The 14,034-nt window shown below is 49.0% G+C and overlaps 1 protein-coding gene across 3 annotated transcripts in view; it reads left to right on the forward strand.

The window, feature by feature from the left end:
• Positions 1 to 14,034, forward strand: part of TNKS2 (tankyrase 2) — a 2,182,082-nt gene that overhangs the window by 342,932 nt on the left and 1,825,116 nt on the right. The window lies entirely within an intron of this gene.

Consider the following 14,034-nt stretch of genomic DNA (forward strand, 5'->3'; position numbering starts at 1 on the left):
GCCTGCATGGATGCACGGTAGACATAGACCATGAACCTAACGAAGAAACCTGAATAAGCCCAAGCGCTGATGATAGACAGACCCACGCTGGTGGCCTCCATAGAAACTCTCCTTTGTTCTACAAACTGTTGCCAATACGAGTTATCCCGAGAAGGAATGTGCCCTGCAAGGCCGCCAGACAGTACCAGACGCCTCACAGTGCACATTCATTACAACCAGGTCAAAGCAAGCCCCCAGCCCCACCTAGCCAACCATGAGTTAACCCACAACTGTCCCACTCCGAGATCCCTGAATTCCACGATAGTAGGTGACCCCAGACCACCATCCATAAACTCATTGGTCATAAAAGATCTAAAAGAACATGACCACTTCACCCAATATCATACTAACAAGATTTGTAATGCGAGGTACAGGGTGTGGAATAAATTATAGTCCAAAGAGAGGGTGGAAGCCTTGGGTGCAGATAGTGCGATACCGAATGAGTGAAGAATGTGTGGGTCAGCGTGATCTTAAGCCTCCCCCGTGCCATTCCCGAGCCTCTCAGATGCACGGCATCATGACAGAATAGCATCGTCTTACATGGTAACTAATTGCAAACTCTACCTTGGTTCCCTGGATATGAGCCCAACAGACACCACGTGATGGGAGACAGACGGCTGGTTCCAATAGCCTGGCATCTCCTATGGAGCAGGCTGACCATGTATAGGTTCTCACCAGCCAGCCACGCAGGTTTTTACTGTACTGTATATGTTTAAGTCCCTGATGATATCTTTCCTTATGACATTCTGCTGTACCATTTTTCGGCTGAACGTTCTTGAGGAGCAGATTTCTTTGCTGGCATACCTATGTTTTGTGTGATTAAAACTTGTTATCCTTGCAAACATTTCTTGACCTTTTTTCTCTCTAGAGGGTTGTATTTTTTTCTGGCGTGAGCGTTTGTGGGCGTGCCTTCAAATCTCAAGTACTGGGATGGGGAAGAGGAAGGAGGAGTTAATGTGGATTAAAAAACACCAAGCTAAATGTGCAGACTAGTTGTTGTGATGGAAAGCAGCTGTGCAAGGCATTTAAAAATGGTGTGCCTCTTCAAGGAAACAATTAAGGTGGAGAGGAGAGATTCAGAGCGGGAGAAGCGGGAAGCAGAACCAAAGGCAGACACCCAAGAGTAGACTGTGCTGAAGGAGGCATGCGCTTCCTACTAGAAAGGCGAAAGACTGGTAGAAACACGCCGAGTACCGCAGGAGGACCACTGGGAAGCCGGCAGCAGTGGAGAGGTTGTCGGGGACGCGGTCACAGTGCAGAGCAGCAGTTCAACCGAAGGGTGAATGAGAAGCCGAGGGTGTCTGCAGAGTGGGAAACACTTTCCCGGAGCAAGGACTTTGCTGCAGCCGTACGCCAGCAAATGCTTGTGAGTCTGCCCAGAACCATTGGGAGCCCCGTGGGTGTACCAACAGGCGTACAAAAAAATTGAATACTTGTTTTGAATATCAACCGAGTAATAAAGAAGTTGAAAGACAGAATTTAAAGTCTCCATATATGAAATGTCGATATGAGGAAAACTGGAGTAAATGTTGTCATAAGCAATTGAACACTAATGAAGAAGTTGACAGGCAGGATCTGTACAAGTCTTCATATATGAGATGTCAATATGGGGAAGATTGGAACAAGTAAAAACTGAAGCCAATAAAGTATAAACCATGAAGGAGAACACATGTGTTCTACTTAAAGAAAAAGATAACTGAAAGATAAAGAGAAGGTTAATAGGAGACCTGGTGAAAGAAGTACATCAGGCAGTGAGCCTGTGTTGGAAAACTACCTGGCAGGAGAGTTTACCAGGGGATCTTCAAAGCCTATAGGGGTATTCCTGGCAGGGGAGTACAGCAGGTAATCTATCTAGAGTATGTCAAAGGAAAAGACATTGTGAAAAGGTTTCTGGCAGGAGAGAATATCAGGAGACAACCTTTAAGAAGTTGTTGTGTAGAAGAGACACGTTTGCCATTCTTTAAAACACCATTGCTTGGAAAAGAGACTTTTTCATTGTTCTTAAAGTGTTGCGTGAAAGACATTTCTACCAATCCTAAAGGAACATTGTTTTCAACAGAACACTTTTCAATATTCTACGTGAGATAGTAAAGGGGAGGGGAATCATCCCCTGGAAAACAAGGATTGTTTTGTTCGATTTATGTACTTAGTTTTTGCCCATATTGTGCTGAATCTAAAGCATAGACGTTTACCTAGCACCTTTTTTGTTCATGTTTAGTGTGAGGGTCAGATACGTTTTGAACACAAGGACAGTTTGCCTAATTTTTATGACGAGACACAGACTGATCTTTAGTTTGGATTTCTTAGGCAGGGGGAAACTATCTTTAGGATAGAGACAGAAAGACCTTTATCAAAACCCTTTTATTTTAATGAAATGTTGAAACATTACAACTTTGTGTCTGTCTCTCATTTCTGACCCCTCACACCCCCCAAGACTTCGAGGATTGGAAGCTAGCCCCTTCCTCTGACTGAAAACTACTTTTACAATATTATGAATTGTAAGTAAAACACCAACTAAAATGATTAACGGTGGGCACCACCCTAATACTATAATCTATTGATTTTCTGCTAAAAACGCTATTTCTCTTACTTACTCATACCACATTTATCACATCTCGCTTGTCTTGTCTCTATATTAGGTGTAAACATTTATCATTCAATTTTCAATCAATATGGACCAAACCCATCTCCAGCCAAAAGCTACAAGAGGCTCGGGCAACACCAGTCGGGAAGAAATTGCATCATCCCAGCAACAGCAGGGACCATGTCAGAGAGACCAGCCACTGATGGACTAGGAGATCAGCTGATAAGACTGTGTGTGCCATCCCTTCTGAACTCCCTAGGGACATCCAACCAGGGTTGTCCCAGTTAAGGGCGGAACATTGAAGGGTGAAGACCTGCCCTTGACCATTCTCTTTGCCGCTTCACCTTTGCCTTTCTCCCTGTTGCACCTGTGAGTACCCAAAGCTTCCCAATAACTGTGCTGTCTCTCCACACTGTGCTACTAACCTATAATGCATTCACTCCTGCTGCTCCTACTCACCTCTTCCTACGCTTTCTCCAATCATGCTACAACTGCCTCCTTTCCTATCCCTATTATAAAGCTCACAATTCGAATCTCCTGCTACTCCATTTCTCTTCCACCCCCTTCCCACAAACAAAGCAGACGAGCTAACTATACCTCCTCTAACACCTATCCACCTTGCCTCTCTTCCTCCGAGACGCAACTTCTCTTCCTTACCTCATCAACTAAAAATTGCACTCTGGAATGGTCAGTCTGTATGCAACACAACTTCCTTTTTCACTGACTACTTTCACTCCAGCTCTCCTCCCCTGCACCTTATTGTTACCGCTGAAACCTGGATTTCTCCATCAAGCACTGTGACTCTGGCAGCCCTGCATGACCCCAAACAATCCTGTGTTCACTCTCCTGGACTGACAGAGATGGAGGCATAGTACACCTACTTATATCGCGCCTCAATGCCTTCCAAATCTACAGTACCACATCTTATCCTAGCTCTTTTTAATTCACCATCTCTACTATTGACCTGCCTCACCCGGTTCACATCACCTCCATCTATTGCCCTCCTGGTCCTACTGGACCATTCTTTGATGACCTTGGGCAACTCCTTGATTCTCTTTCCACAAAAACATCACCGCATTCTCTTAGGTGACTTTAACCTTCCCTCTCCAACCACTTCTCAGAAATCTGAACTTCAGTCTTTTTTCTTAGTGACACACTCTACTCTATTCATAGATAGGGAGGATAGCTCAGGGGCAACATGCTCGCCTTGGAAGCAAGACGACATGGAGCAACACAGGTCTGCGCTTAGAAACCTCTGGGTATTAAGTGCGTTATAAATAACCAATCATATCATATAACCTACCTAACCACATAGTGTTAACTCTTTGGATAACTTATTCATCTCCACCTCTCTCGGCCAATAATACTACTGCCACAATATCCGTATCTGATCCCTCAATTGTTTCCACCACCATCTCCTTTCCACCCTCTGACCTTTCCTCACCACTTGCTTCACCTATTACTAAAAGGACAAACCTTGTGCCATTCTCCCCCTGACTCCAATTTACAGTTCTCACTCTCCTCCTTTACACCAGATACCTCTTCCACCAACACTGCCTTCTCCAGCTTCCAATCCCTACTGTATGATGCATTCTCCTCTTACTTCCCACTGCTTACTTTCACCCCTCAGTCTTGGCATCCTCAACCATGGGTCACCTCATTCATACTCTCTGTCCGCACAGGCATGCGTCGGCTGCTGCACAAATGGAGGCACACCCACTCGCATGAGGACCTGTAACTCTACCTCTCTTCCCTGAACTCTCTCAAGTCCACTCTTGATAGAGCTGAAAGGAAATTCTACCTAACCCTCATTGACTCTCACTCCAACCATACTCGCTGGCTACAGGACACCCTAAACTCACTCCTCTCTCCTCCTTAGTCTATCAACTCCACTCTCGCAGCTAAGGACCTAGCTGAAGACTTTGCTGCAAAAATTATCAAAATGAGTGACTCTCGCCTGACCTTCCTCACGCTCCTTCCACCTATGTTTTACACTCTGCCTACTCTACCATCATCCTCTGACTCCCACTTTAGTCACACTAATACTGATGAAGTCTTATCTCTATTGATGGTTAACCCCTCTTGAGCCTCATTAAGACCCTCTTGGTCCTCAGCTATTCAAGCCTATTTTCCCTACAGTGGCCTCTCACCTTGCAGAACTCTTTAACCTGTCCTTTGACTTCACTTGCTTTCCCTCTGTTTTGAAAACAGCCACGATCATCCCTCTCCTAAAAAAGCAAGGTAAAAAAGCAAGGGGCTGACTCAAACCTACTGGGTAACTTTCGCCCTGTGTCTTTCCTTCTGCACTACTCTAAAGTACTCAAAAGGGTTGTGTTCAACCATCTTAACAATTTCTTAGACATCCACAACCTTCAAGACCCCCCCCCTTACAAGAAGGTTTCCACTTCTGTCACTCCACAGGAACTGTTCTCATGAATGTGTCCAACTTCATTGCCTCTGCTAAGCACTCACAACTATCCTCTGTCCTACTTCTGCTTGACCTGTCTTATGCCTTTAAGACTGTCGATCACTCCGATCTCCTTAATACTCTTTCTTCTTAGAATTCGCAATAAGGCCCTTGCCTGGATTGAATCCTGCCTTGCAATTCATTAATTTTGTCTCTTGGCGCAACAATACCTCTCGACTCACTCCTGTAACTGTTGGTGTTGCACAAGGCTGTCTTGGGTCCACTCCTCTTTACACCCTACACTTCTGCTCTTGGGGCACTAATCTCCTCCTTGGGGTTCTCACACCAACTCTTTGCAGATGATACCCAAACCTTCTTCTCTTTTCTTGAAACCTACTCTAATCTCTCTATCAAAATGTCCAACTGTCTCTCTGCTCTTAAATATTGGATGGCTGTGCACTCTGTTAAACTCTACCAAAACAGAGGTACCCGTCTTCCGTGCCAAAAGCTCTCTCTCATCTCTTCCTCTGCCTATCCAGTTCCCACCTGCCACTCTCCCTTACTCTTCTTCGCTAGAAACCTCAGCGTCGTCTATGACGCTTCTCTTCGTTCTGCAAAACTGGAACAGCAGCTTGCCTCAACCTCCTAAATATTAGGAAAGTCTTGCACCTCCTTCCTTTCAACACCGTCAAGCATCTCTTAACCACGCTTGTCTTCTCCAGACTTGCCTACTGTGCCTACTGTGCCAGTGTCCTCTTTGGTGTCCCCAACTATGCTTTCTGTCTTCTCGACAAGATCATTAACTTTGCTACCATGGTGGGCGTGGTCAACTGGCCATGGAATAGGATGTGCCTGAGAGAGCTACTCCGAGGATCCGACATTGATTCGTCAGCTGAGCACATGCACTAATAATTGACAAGCTGCTTCAGGAATGGAGACACGGATGTGTGAATGGGTCCTCTGTCATAACTATAAAAACCAAGGGAATTGCGCTAGGCAGTGGAAACAACGTTGCAGACCCGAGCGCGATGCGGATAAGGGGACACTGTCCCTCGGAGGTCGTGTGAATCTGTGCGCCCTGAACGGTGAGTGGGGACTACCAGCGAGGACGTAGAGCCACTGTGTGGGGCTTGGTGCGACGGGCTAGCCCAGGACGTGAGTGCGGAGACTGCGTGTGTGGAAAGGTGGGGGCCGGCATCTGGAGCCCACGCGGCACCCCCCGGCTGCACGGGACTGTCGGGCTTGCTGCTCCTCGCCGCTTGTGGATGGGGATGCCTCTGGACAAAGAGGCTCGCGTGAGGAGTGCGGAGGACACGAGGGGAGAGCAGCTACTGGGTGCGGGACCAACAGTTCCGTGATCGCGCATCAAGCGCACTATGAATATATAAACGCACCTGTGCGTGCGGGACCGGTGCACAGAGGCTTGCTGCCTCGAATAAGTACTGGCAGTCAGACTGAATCGAGTGAGGGATCGGCGCAGCTTGCCGAGCACTTCCCCTGCAGGGTAGGCGAGGTCGGATGAACAGTGTCTGGAACGAAGCGCTGCCAGCACACAAGTGGATGCGCAACGGTACGGGCCCCATGATAAGGCGCCCCTTGCTCTGTGCACACAGTAATGACCATTGGTTTGATCACGGCGGAGAGGCACTCGCAGCGAATAATGGCTGGGTGCAGGAGCTGCTACTGGTGAAACCCTGAAGGAATAGCGTGAGCCCGCGGGCCCGCACCTCTATCCACCCGCAGAGCGCTGCCAGGCAGACCGCAGCTGCTAAGAACAATTGATGAATGACAAGTTGTGCGGTGTGGGATTCGAGGGAGCTGCACAGTGGTGGTTTTAATTAAGAGATATCCCGACAACTACGAGCTGCACACCTACGCAGAACGAAGGAAGGAAGCACGGTGATTCTGCAAAGTAAAATCAACGTAGGAACAGCTCTTGAGGAGAAGCACTGGCGCGGCCCACTGAAATACCTTCACTTATAAGTACGTATGAGACCTGGAACCTGTGGCTAAACACGGACTGTGGCGGCTACCAGCGATTGGAGGTGCCAATTGAGCACCTCTTACAACCAGAACTGCACCATTGTGCTGACTGAACAAAAGTGCCAGATGCCAATGGAAAGGAAAGGCCTTCCCGCTCTGGCTGAGATATAAGCCTGAGTGGCTCCACCGCCACACTATCCCTGAGGATACAATCTACAGGAAGCAGTAAGGCCAATCGAGAACGTGGGAGGACATAACCCACCCGAAGTCATAGCTCGGCGCACTCGGGTCCACACAGGGCACCCCAAGATAACAGCCCGTGCCTGGAGTGACCCACTTGATGTTACGGCGGAATTGCCACACCAAGAACAAAGTACCCTTGGACACTTCAGCTAGATCACAAGATGGCAGGGAGAGTGGTTAAGGCCAAAAGCAAACAACCCACGATAGATGCGTTTGCTAAGGCATAGCAGTCTCCAGCGGCGTCGACGCACACTGGCTCGAATGCACCCATTGAAAGTCCCCTGGGGATCGAAAACCACCAGATACTAACGGCCATAACTGAACTAAGACTCATGGGGGATAGCAATGGCGGACCTCCTTGGAGGCTAAAATAGACGCAGTGGGGATAGAAGTCAACCTGCTGAGACAAGATGTTAGGGCGCTGGCAGATAGAACAAGCAACTTGGAAAGTGCGGTCAAAACTAACACGGACACCAGCACTGATAATGCAAAAGAGGTCCATGTACTAAAGCAGCAAGTGGCCAACCTGGAGAACCGTGCAGAGGAAGCCGAAGGGAGAGCGAGACTGAATAACATTTGTGTGGTTGGCCTGCCGGAGGGAGAGGAAGGCCAGGACACTAGGGATTATGTGGAGAATATGATCCTGCAGGAAATGGGGGCCGATAAACTCTCACAAGCATTCACAGTGGAACGAGCGCATAGAGCCCTCATGAGAAAACCGAAGCCTGGAGCCCCTCCCCGCGCAATAATTGCCAAGATACTGAACTATAAAGATCGCAAAAAGATTTTGGAGTACTTTAGAAAAGGGGGAACGATCGAGAGAGCTTCGACTACTATCACAGCGTATCCTGATTATACAATGCTGGTCCAGCGGCAGAGGTATAGCTATGTCGCGGTGAAGAGGAGACTGCGCATGGCCGGCATCAAATATATGCTTCTGTACCCTGCAAGGTTGAAAATGTTGCACAAAATTAGAATGTTCTTTTTTGACACCCAGGAGGAAGCTACTACATGGTTGGACCTACAGGGCTCCCCGGAACGAGATGCGGAACGAGCCCAAGAAGAGCAAAATAAGTGACTGAGACGTTCTATACATATTGGTATATCACACTGGGGGGCATCCCAGTAGAGACTTGATAAGACACTGATAGACGTGTAGGGATGGGCGGTGTTGGAGCCAGGTTATGATATCCTTGATTCTGCTGATATGTAACAGACTGGAATACAGAGTATTGAATACATAAGTAAATTGATAGTAACATGTTGTTGAATTGAAGCAAACAGGATCGGCAGAACACAGGCTCCTTACCCCCCCCAAGTAATAGTAGAAGTAGTAGGATAGCCATTAGGGCAACCTCACCCTGCTGAGCTTCGAGTACAGGCTATCGCCAGAAAGAGCTAGATGCGGGGGGGGCCTGAGATCCAGGGATGGAGCTGGGCAACAGTTTGGGGGGGTAAAGTTGGGGAAGGGAAGGGAGGTGGGAGGGAAAGGGGCAGGGGTGTTTGGGTTGTTTGTAGTTAAGGGAAGTTTGAAGTGGGGAACGAGACTATATAGACTGAGATGGAAGTTGGAGCTGGACTGCACCGGTGGGGGGGAGGGAAACTCTAATAGGCCATGGGGGACCTTAAAGTAATTACGTGGAATGTCAGGGGACTCAATAGTTACCTAAAGAGGAACAAGGTCATGTTGTACCTGCGTAGACGAAAGATAGACATTGCAATGTTGCAGGAGACTCACCTGACGCGAGAAAAGATATAGATGGTGGCTAAGAAATGGAAAGGGGTTGTGGCGGGCTCGTCATATTCTTCTTGTGCTAGGAGAGTGCTCATCTGGGTGGCGCCGCATGTGCCGTTTCAGCTGTTGCAGGAAAGGGCGAAGATGTTACGCTCACCTGGCTCCCACAGAGGCGTCGATCGGAACTGGACAGCTGCGGTTTCCACCAATGTGACGCGTAGGGCCGAGATGACGGACTGGACTGGCCCACCTAGCTTCGTTTGCTTGGCCCTTAGGAATATTCTTCTGCAAATGGAGAAAGGGAATTAACCACCCGTGGAGTTAAGCGTAAATCCCCCCACCTCTGCTGTTCTCCCGACAGATCACCTTTGATGTCCCCTCTTATAGTCTCACCTGATGGTTTGAAAAGATGAGCTCTCCATCCGGCCTTGAGCGCAGGGGTGCGTTGATAACCAGTTGCTTCACTGGCTCGAATTAATTGGTGAGTTCCAGAACAATATTGACTCCGAAAAGTATGTAGTTCGTAAGAGTTCACATGTCTGACTTTCACTCTTGTCCGATTCCTTGCAGTTTGCAGCTTGACCCCAGCGAAGAGTTCCTCGTGGTAGCTGACGAAGTTCAGGTAAGGATTTGGCTTATCCTACACAGTTCAATAAAATAAGGCCAGAATGTAACCTGTTGCTTGCTCCCTTATTCAGGTGTGGAGAGAAAATATGAAGTTCGGAAAAATAATGCCTCCGACGGTAAAATTAGTTAAGTCTATTGTGGTGAGAAGAGTTCCCTTTGTTTGTCCCTTTGTCTCACCTTGTTTGTCTTTTTGTTCCCCTTAGGGGCCGGGGTACGGCGAGGATGCAATGGAGACAGCGCCGACCCGTGAAGAGGAATAGTACCCCCGGCGGTAATAAGTTAAGTCTATAGGGGTAGTTACTATTGCCTCTGTTTCTTCCCTTGGCTCACCTTTGCTGTTCTTGTGTCCTCCTTAGGTTCCAGAGTGCGGCGGGAACGTGCAGAAGGATGCGGTGGGTCGTGAGGATGCTCCGAAGGCCGGTGAGTTCAGTGCGGCGCTGCAGCAGACGAGGCGGCGTGCCTAAAATGCTTCTTTCTTCCAGCTCGAAAGCGCGGTGGATCTGGAATTCAGGTAAGGATCGAAGGTTTTGCTATTATTCTAACCCTTTCTCCTTCTGTTCCTTCCTTTTTCTAGGAGCTGCAGACTCGAGGCGGGCGTGGCAGAAGACTGGATGTAGGCTTGCAGCACGATGAGCGTTACGCTGCTGGATGTAGAATAACGCGAAGCGTGTGCTGCTCTTCGGGTGTGGTTTAAATAGCCTCCAAAGTAGTCCCAGGTAAGTATTCCTCCCCAGCCCCACCCGAGTAAAAAATAGTCCCTAGGTAAAATAGTCCCTTCCAAGCCTCATTTGGCTTGGAGCTCTGCAGCATGGTCTGCATCAGGTAAGTTCCACTCTATGAGCCTGGCGCCTATGGCACCAGGACTGACTCTCCATATGAGCCTGGCGCCATAGGTGCCAGGACCGCACCCAAACAGCCCCTAGCAGGGGTTTTTGGGCTTGCTCAAAATAACGTGATGCCTACTTCCGGGGTTGCTGGACCTGGTCTGGTTCCCCGGGGGTAGGCATCATGACAGGAGACGGATGGGAGGATGGTCATAATAAGAGGACTGGTAGAGAATAGGGAAATAAGCTTTGTAAATATATACGCCCCCAATCAAAATACGGCGGCATATTTCAGAACCTTGTGTACTAACCTAAGCATGTGTATGGGGAGTGCGGTGATCTGGGATGGGGACTTAAACTGTGTATTAAACCCTAGGGTGGATAGATCAGATGGGAAGATTGATAGACCCGCCCCAGCTGCTAAAGCGTTACAGACATTGCTAGACGACTTTGCTCTGGATGATGTGTGGAGGATGAGACGCCCCCTAGAAAGGCAATACTCGCACTATTCCGCCCAGCAGCAGTTACATAAGAGGCTGGACTATGTCTTTGCTACATCGGAGGTGATTACAGAGAGTACACAGGTGGAATATAAAGCGAGGGTCCTTTCGGACCATTTGCCCCTGATCCTCGGATGGCAATACTGCCCCCCCCGAGAGCAAGGAGTCCGACATGGCGCCTCCGGGCGGAATCACTCAGGGATCCCTTTTTTATGGAGGATATGCGGGAGGAGATTATAACCTATTTCAAGATGAATACTGGTAGCGTGGACTCGGCGGGCACATTGTGGGAGGCCTTCAAGGTTCTGATGAGAGGCATAGCCAGTGCTAAATCTAAAGGCCTACAAGGTGGGATCTTGGCTGACCTACAAGAAACAGAAAGGGAACTGGAAAAGGCATTGAGAGGAGGAAGTAACACAGAGGGAGACATGGAGCTGATACTTAAACTGCAGCAGAAATGCGTGGGGCACTGGGAAAGACTGTGTAACCTCAACTATAAAAAATATATAGAGAGACAGCATGCGGGAGGGGATAAAACAGGAAGGCTTTTGGCATGGTTGTACAAGAGCGAAACCCCCAGACCCACGATTAGAACAATAACGAGAGAAGATGGTAGTGTAGCTGATACCCAAGAGGGAGTCAATCAGGAGTTTGCAGATTATTATAGGTTACTATATGGGGATGAGGGAGGAAATAGTCATGGGACGATAACAGAAACACTGGAGGACATAGGATTACCAAAGATAAGCGCTGCGGAAAGAGAGGAGCTGGATGCACTGATTACTTTGGAGGAGTTAGCAGAGGTGGTGAGGCAACTTCCCACTAGTAAGACCCCGGGGGCTGACGGGTTCCCAAGTGAATTTTATAAAGTATATAAAGAAGTGCTTCCCCCAATATTAGAAATGCTAAATGAAGCAGGGGCGCTGTTGCGCACGAGGAAAATGGCTGCTTAGTCCCGGAGCTCCTGCTCCACCACAATATCCTGCGCTAAAAGATCCGTTCTGAGGCCGTCTGGAAGACTGCAAACCTGCGTGAGCGGCTGCCTGTTGGTCCGTCCACAACCAGAGAAAATCTGGACCTGCGGCTGCATTGGATTGCGGAGATCTGGCCATGTAAAGATTCGCCGACACGCGACGCTGTGTCAGGCCGGCATATAGCAACAGGAGTATTCACCCAAGTGCCGTGGATGCTGGGATCTGCGGGCTGCAGTTGGGCGGAGCCTGTGCTGGCGGTTCGCGCCTTACCCTTCTGCTCGGCTCGCGCTCTTCGTACAATGCTGTATAAAGGTGCCTGATACCTTCAACAAGTGCCTGGGCTCAGTCCGAACCTCTCGTCACCAACCTGCTGAATACCCGCTGCCCTCCTCCCCCCGGGTGCTGAGTTGCGGATCTCCTGCCCGCTCATGGACCTGGAGACGGCATAGCCACAGACTCAAGTAAGAGGCTATGAAATGCGGGGCCGAGGGGTGTGGTATGTCTTAATAACTGCAGAGTCGGCTCTTGACGGCGCCTTGCCGTGCTCTATCAACTGAAGCGCTTCTATGCGCTTGATGCCCCAGCGAATGCATCACTCGGATACACATGAGTTCCACACGCTAATTAATCTACAGGCTACGTGGCCGTGCGAACGGTGATGGTCATTCGGGCGGTCTACAAAGGACATCGTATGTTCTTCACATTGATGGCTGTGGGGTTTTGATTCCCCGTGTATTGCGCACATCTTTTGCCTAGCCTGCAAAATATTGCTTGTGGTCAAGGGAGACCCGTCCAAAAACCCAATGGATTACACTCTGCGTTGACTGTGGGGGTGTTACACGGCCACCATACGGATGCCACGCGGCCTCTCTCCGGGCACCCTAAACACTCAGATAAACCCGGTGACGCTGCAGAGCTGGACAGGGTGCCTAGGAGTGTTGTTAGACACGGTTGGCACTGTGCACGTGGGAGTACACAATCCATTTGTGCGTTACGGATCCGCACTGGTGACCTGATACTTTGGGGCTGCGGGTAACTTAGGCCCCTGGCCACCTTCAGAAACCACGACCCTACGGCGCTTCTAAAACATACTCAGTACACACACGCAGTTCCGCGCCAGCATGGGGGAACCAAACAAAGCAAACAGGGCATCCAAAACTCCCGGTGGTAAGAAAAAAGGACCAATGGACACGTTTACCAGCACGCCAAATCATACCGTGATAGTGGACACTCATCCGGAGGCCAATGTGCCTGGCGAACTGGAAGAAACAGACCGAGAAGATAAACTGGCCACACTAGTCCAAAATGGGTTCCTGGCAGTTGACACCAAGCTGGATGAAATAGTGGCCACTATTGGCTCCATGAGGGCCAGAATCAGACCATCCACCTTATGGCGATTTTGCGATTTGCAAAAAAATCGCAAAATTTGCCACTTCCCGAAATTGCCGCTATAAATCATTAAATGAGCGCAAAAAAGACACGTTAGCTAAGTGTGTCGTTTTTCGCGCTCATTTAATGATTTAGAGCGAACACAGCTGCCTGCTGATTGCAGCAGCTTGAGGGTTAACACCTCGGCTCTGTGTTGCAGGCCCAGGATTGGGGGAGGGTCACGCAGGCCTGGGAGATGCACAGCATTTGGCTGTGACCCCAGGCACCTCCAAGGCTCATTGAGTGCCCGAGCTGACAGTTGGTGAAGCTAGCCAGGTAAGCACTGGCCTGTCCACTCATCTGCCCCCAACTCAGAGCACCCAAAGAGGCCACTGGACTGTTTTCATTCCCGGCGCTCGACAGGAAAGTAAATTACTTTCCTGAAGAGCGCCGGAAAAGAAAGCATAAACTTAATGCTTCCTGACGCTCGTCTACAATTGGTATCATGCAGCCCAGCCTCAAGGCTGGGCTGCATGATACCAATTGAAGACTCTCGTAGCTGTATTAATTTCAAATTGCTTTACAATTGGTATCATGGGCTGCATGATACCAATTGTAAAGCAATTTGAAAACGAATACAGCTACGAGCGTTTGTATCATGCAGCCCAGCCTTGAATCAAGGCTGGGCTACATGATGCCAATTGAAGACTCTCGTAGCTGTATTCGTTTCAAATTGCTTTACAATAATTG

The sequence above is a fragment of the Ambystoma mexicanum genome, chromosome 8 (assembly GCF_040938575.1).
Source record: "Ambystoma mexicanum isolate Mex_15411 chromosome 8, UKY_AmexF1_1, whole genome shotgun sequence".
In the NCBI taxonomy this organism is placed as follows: Eukaryota; Metazoa; Chordata; class Amphibia; order Caudata; family Ambystomatidae; genus Ambystoma; species Ambystoma mexicanum.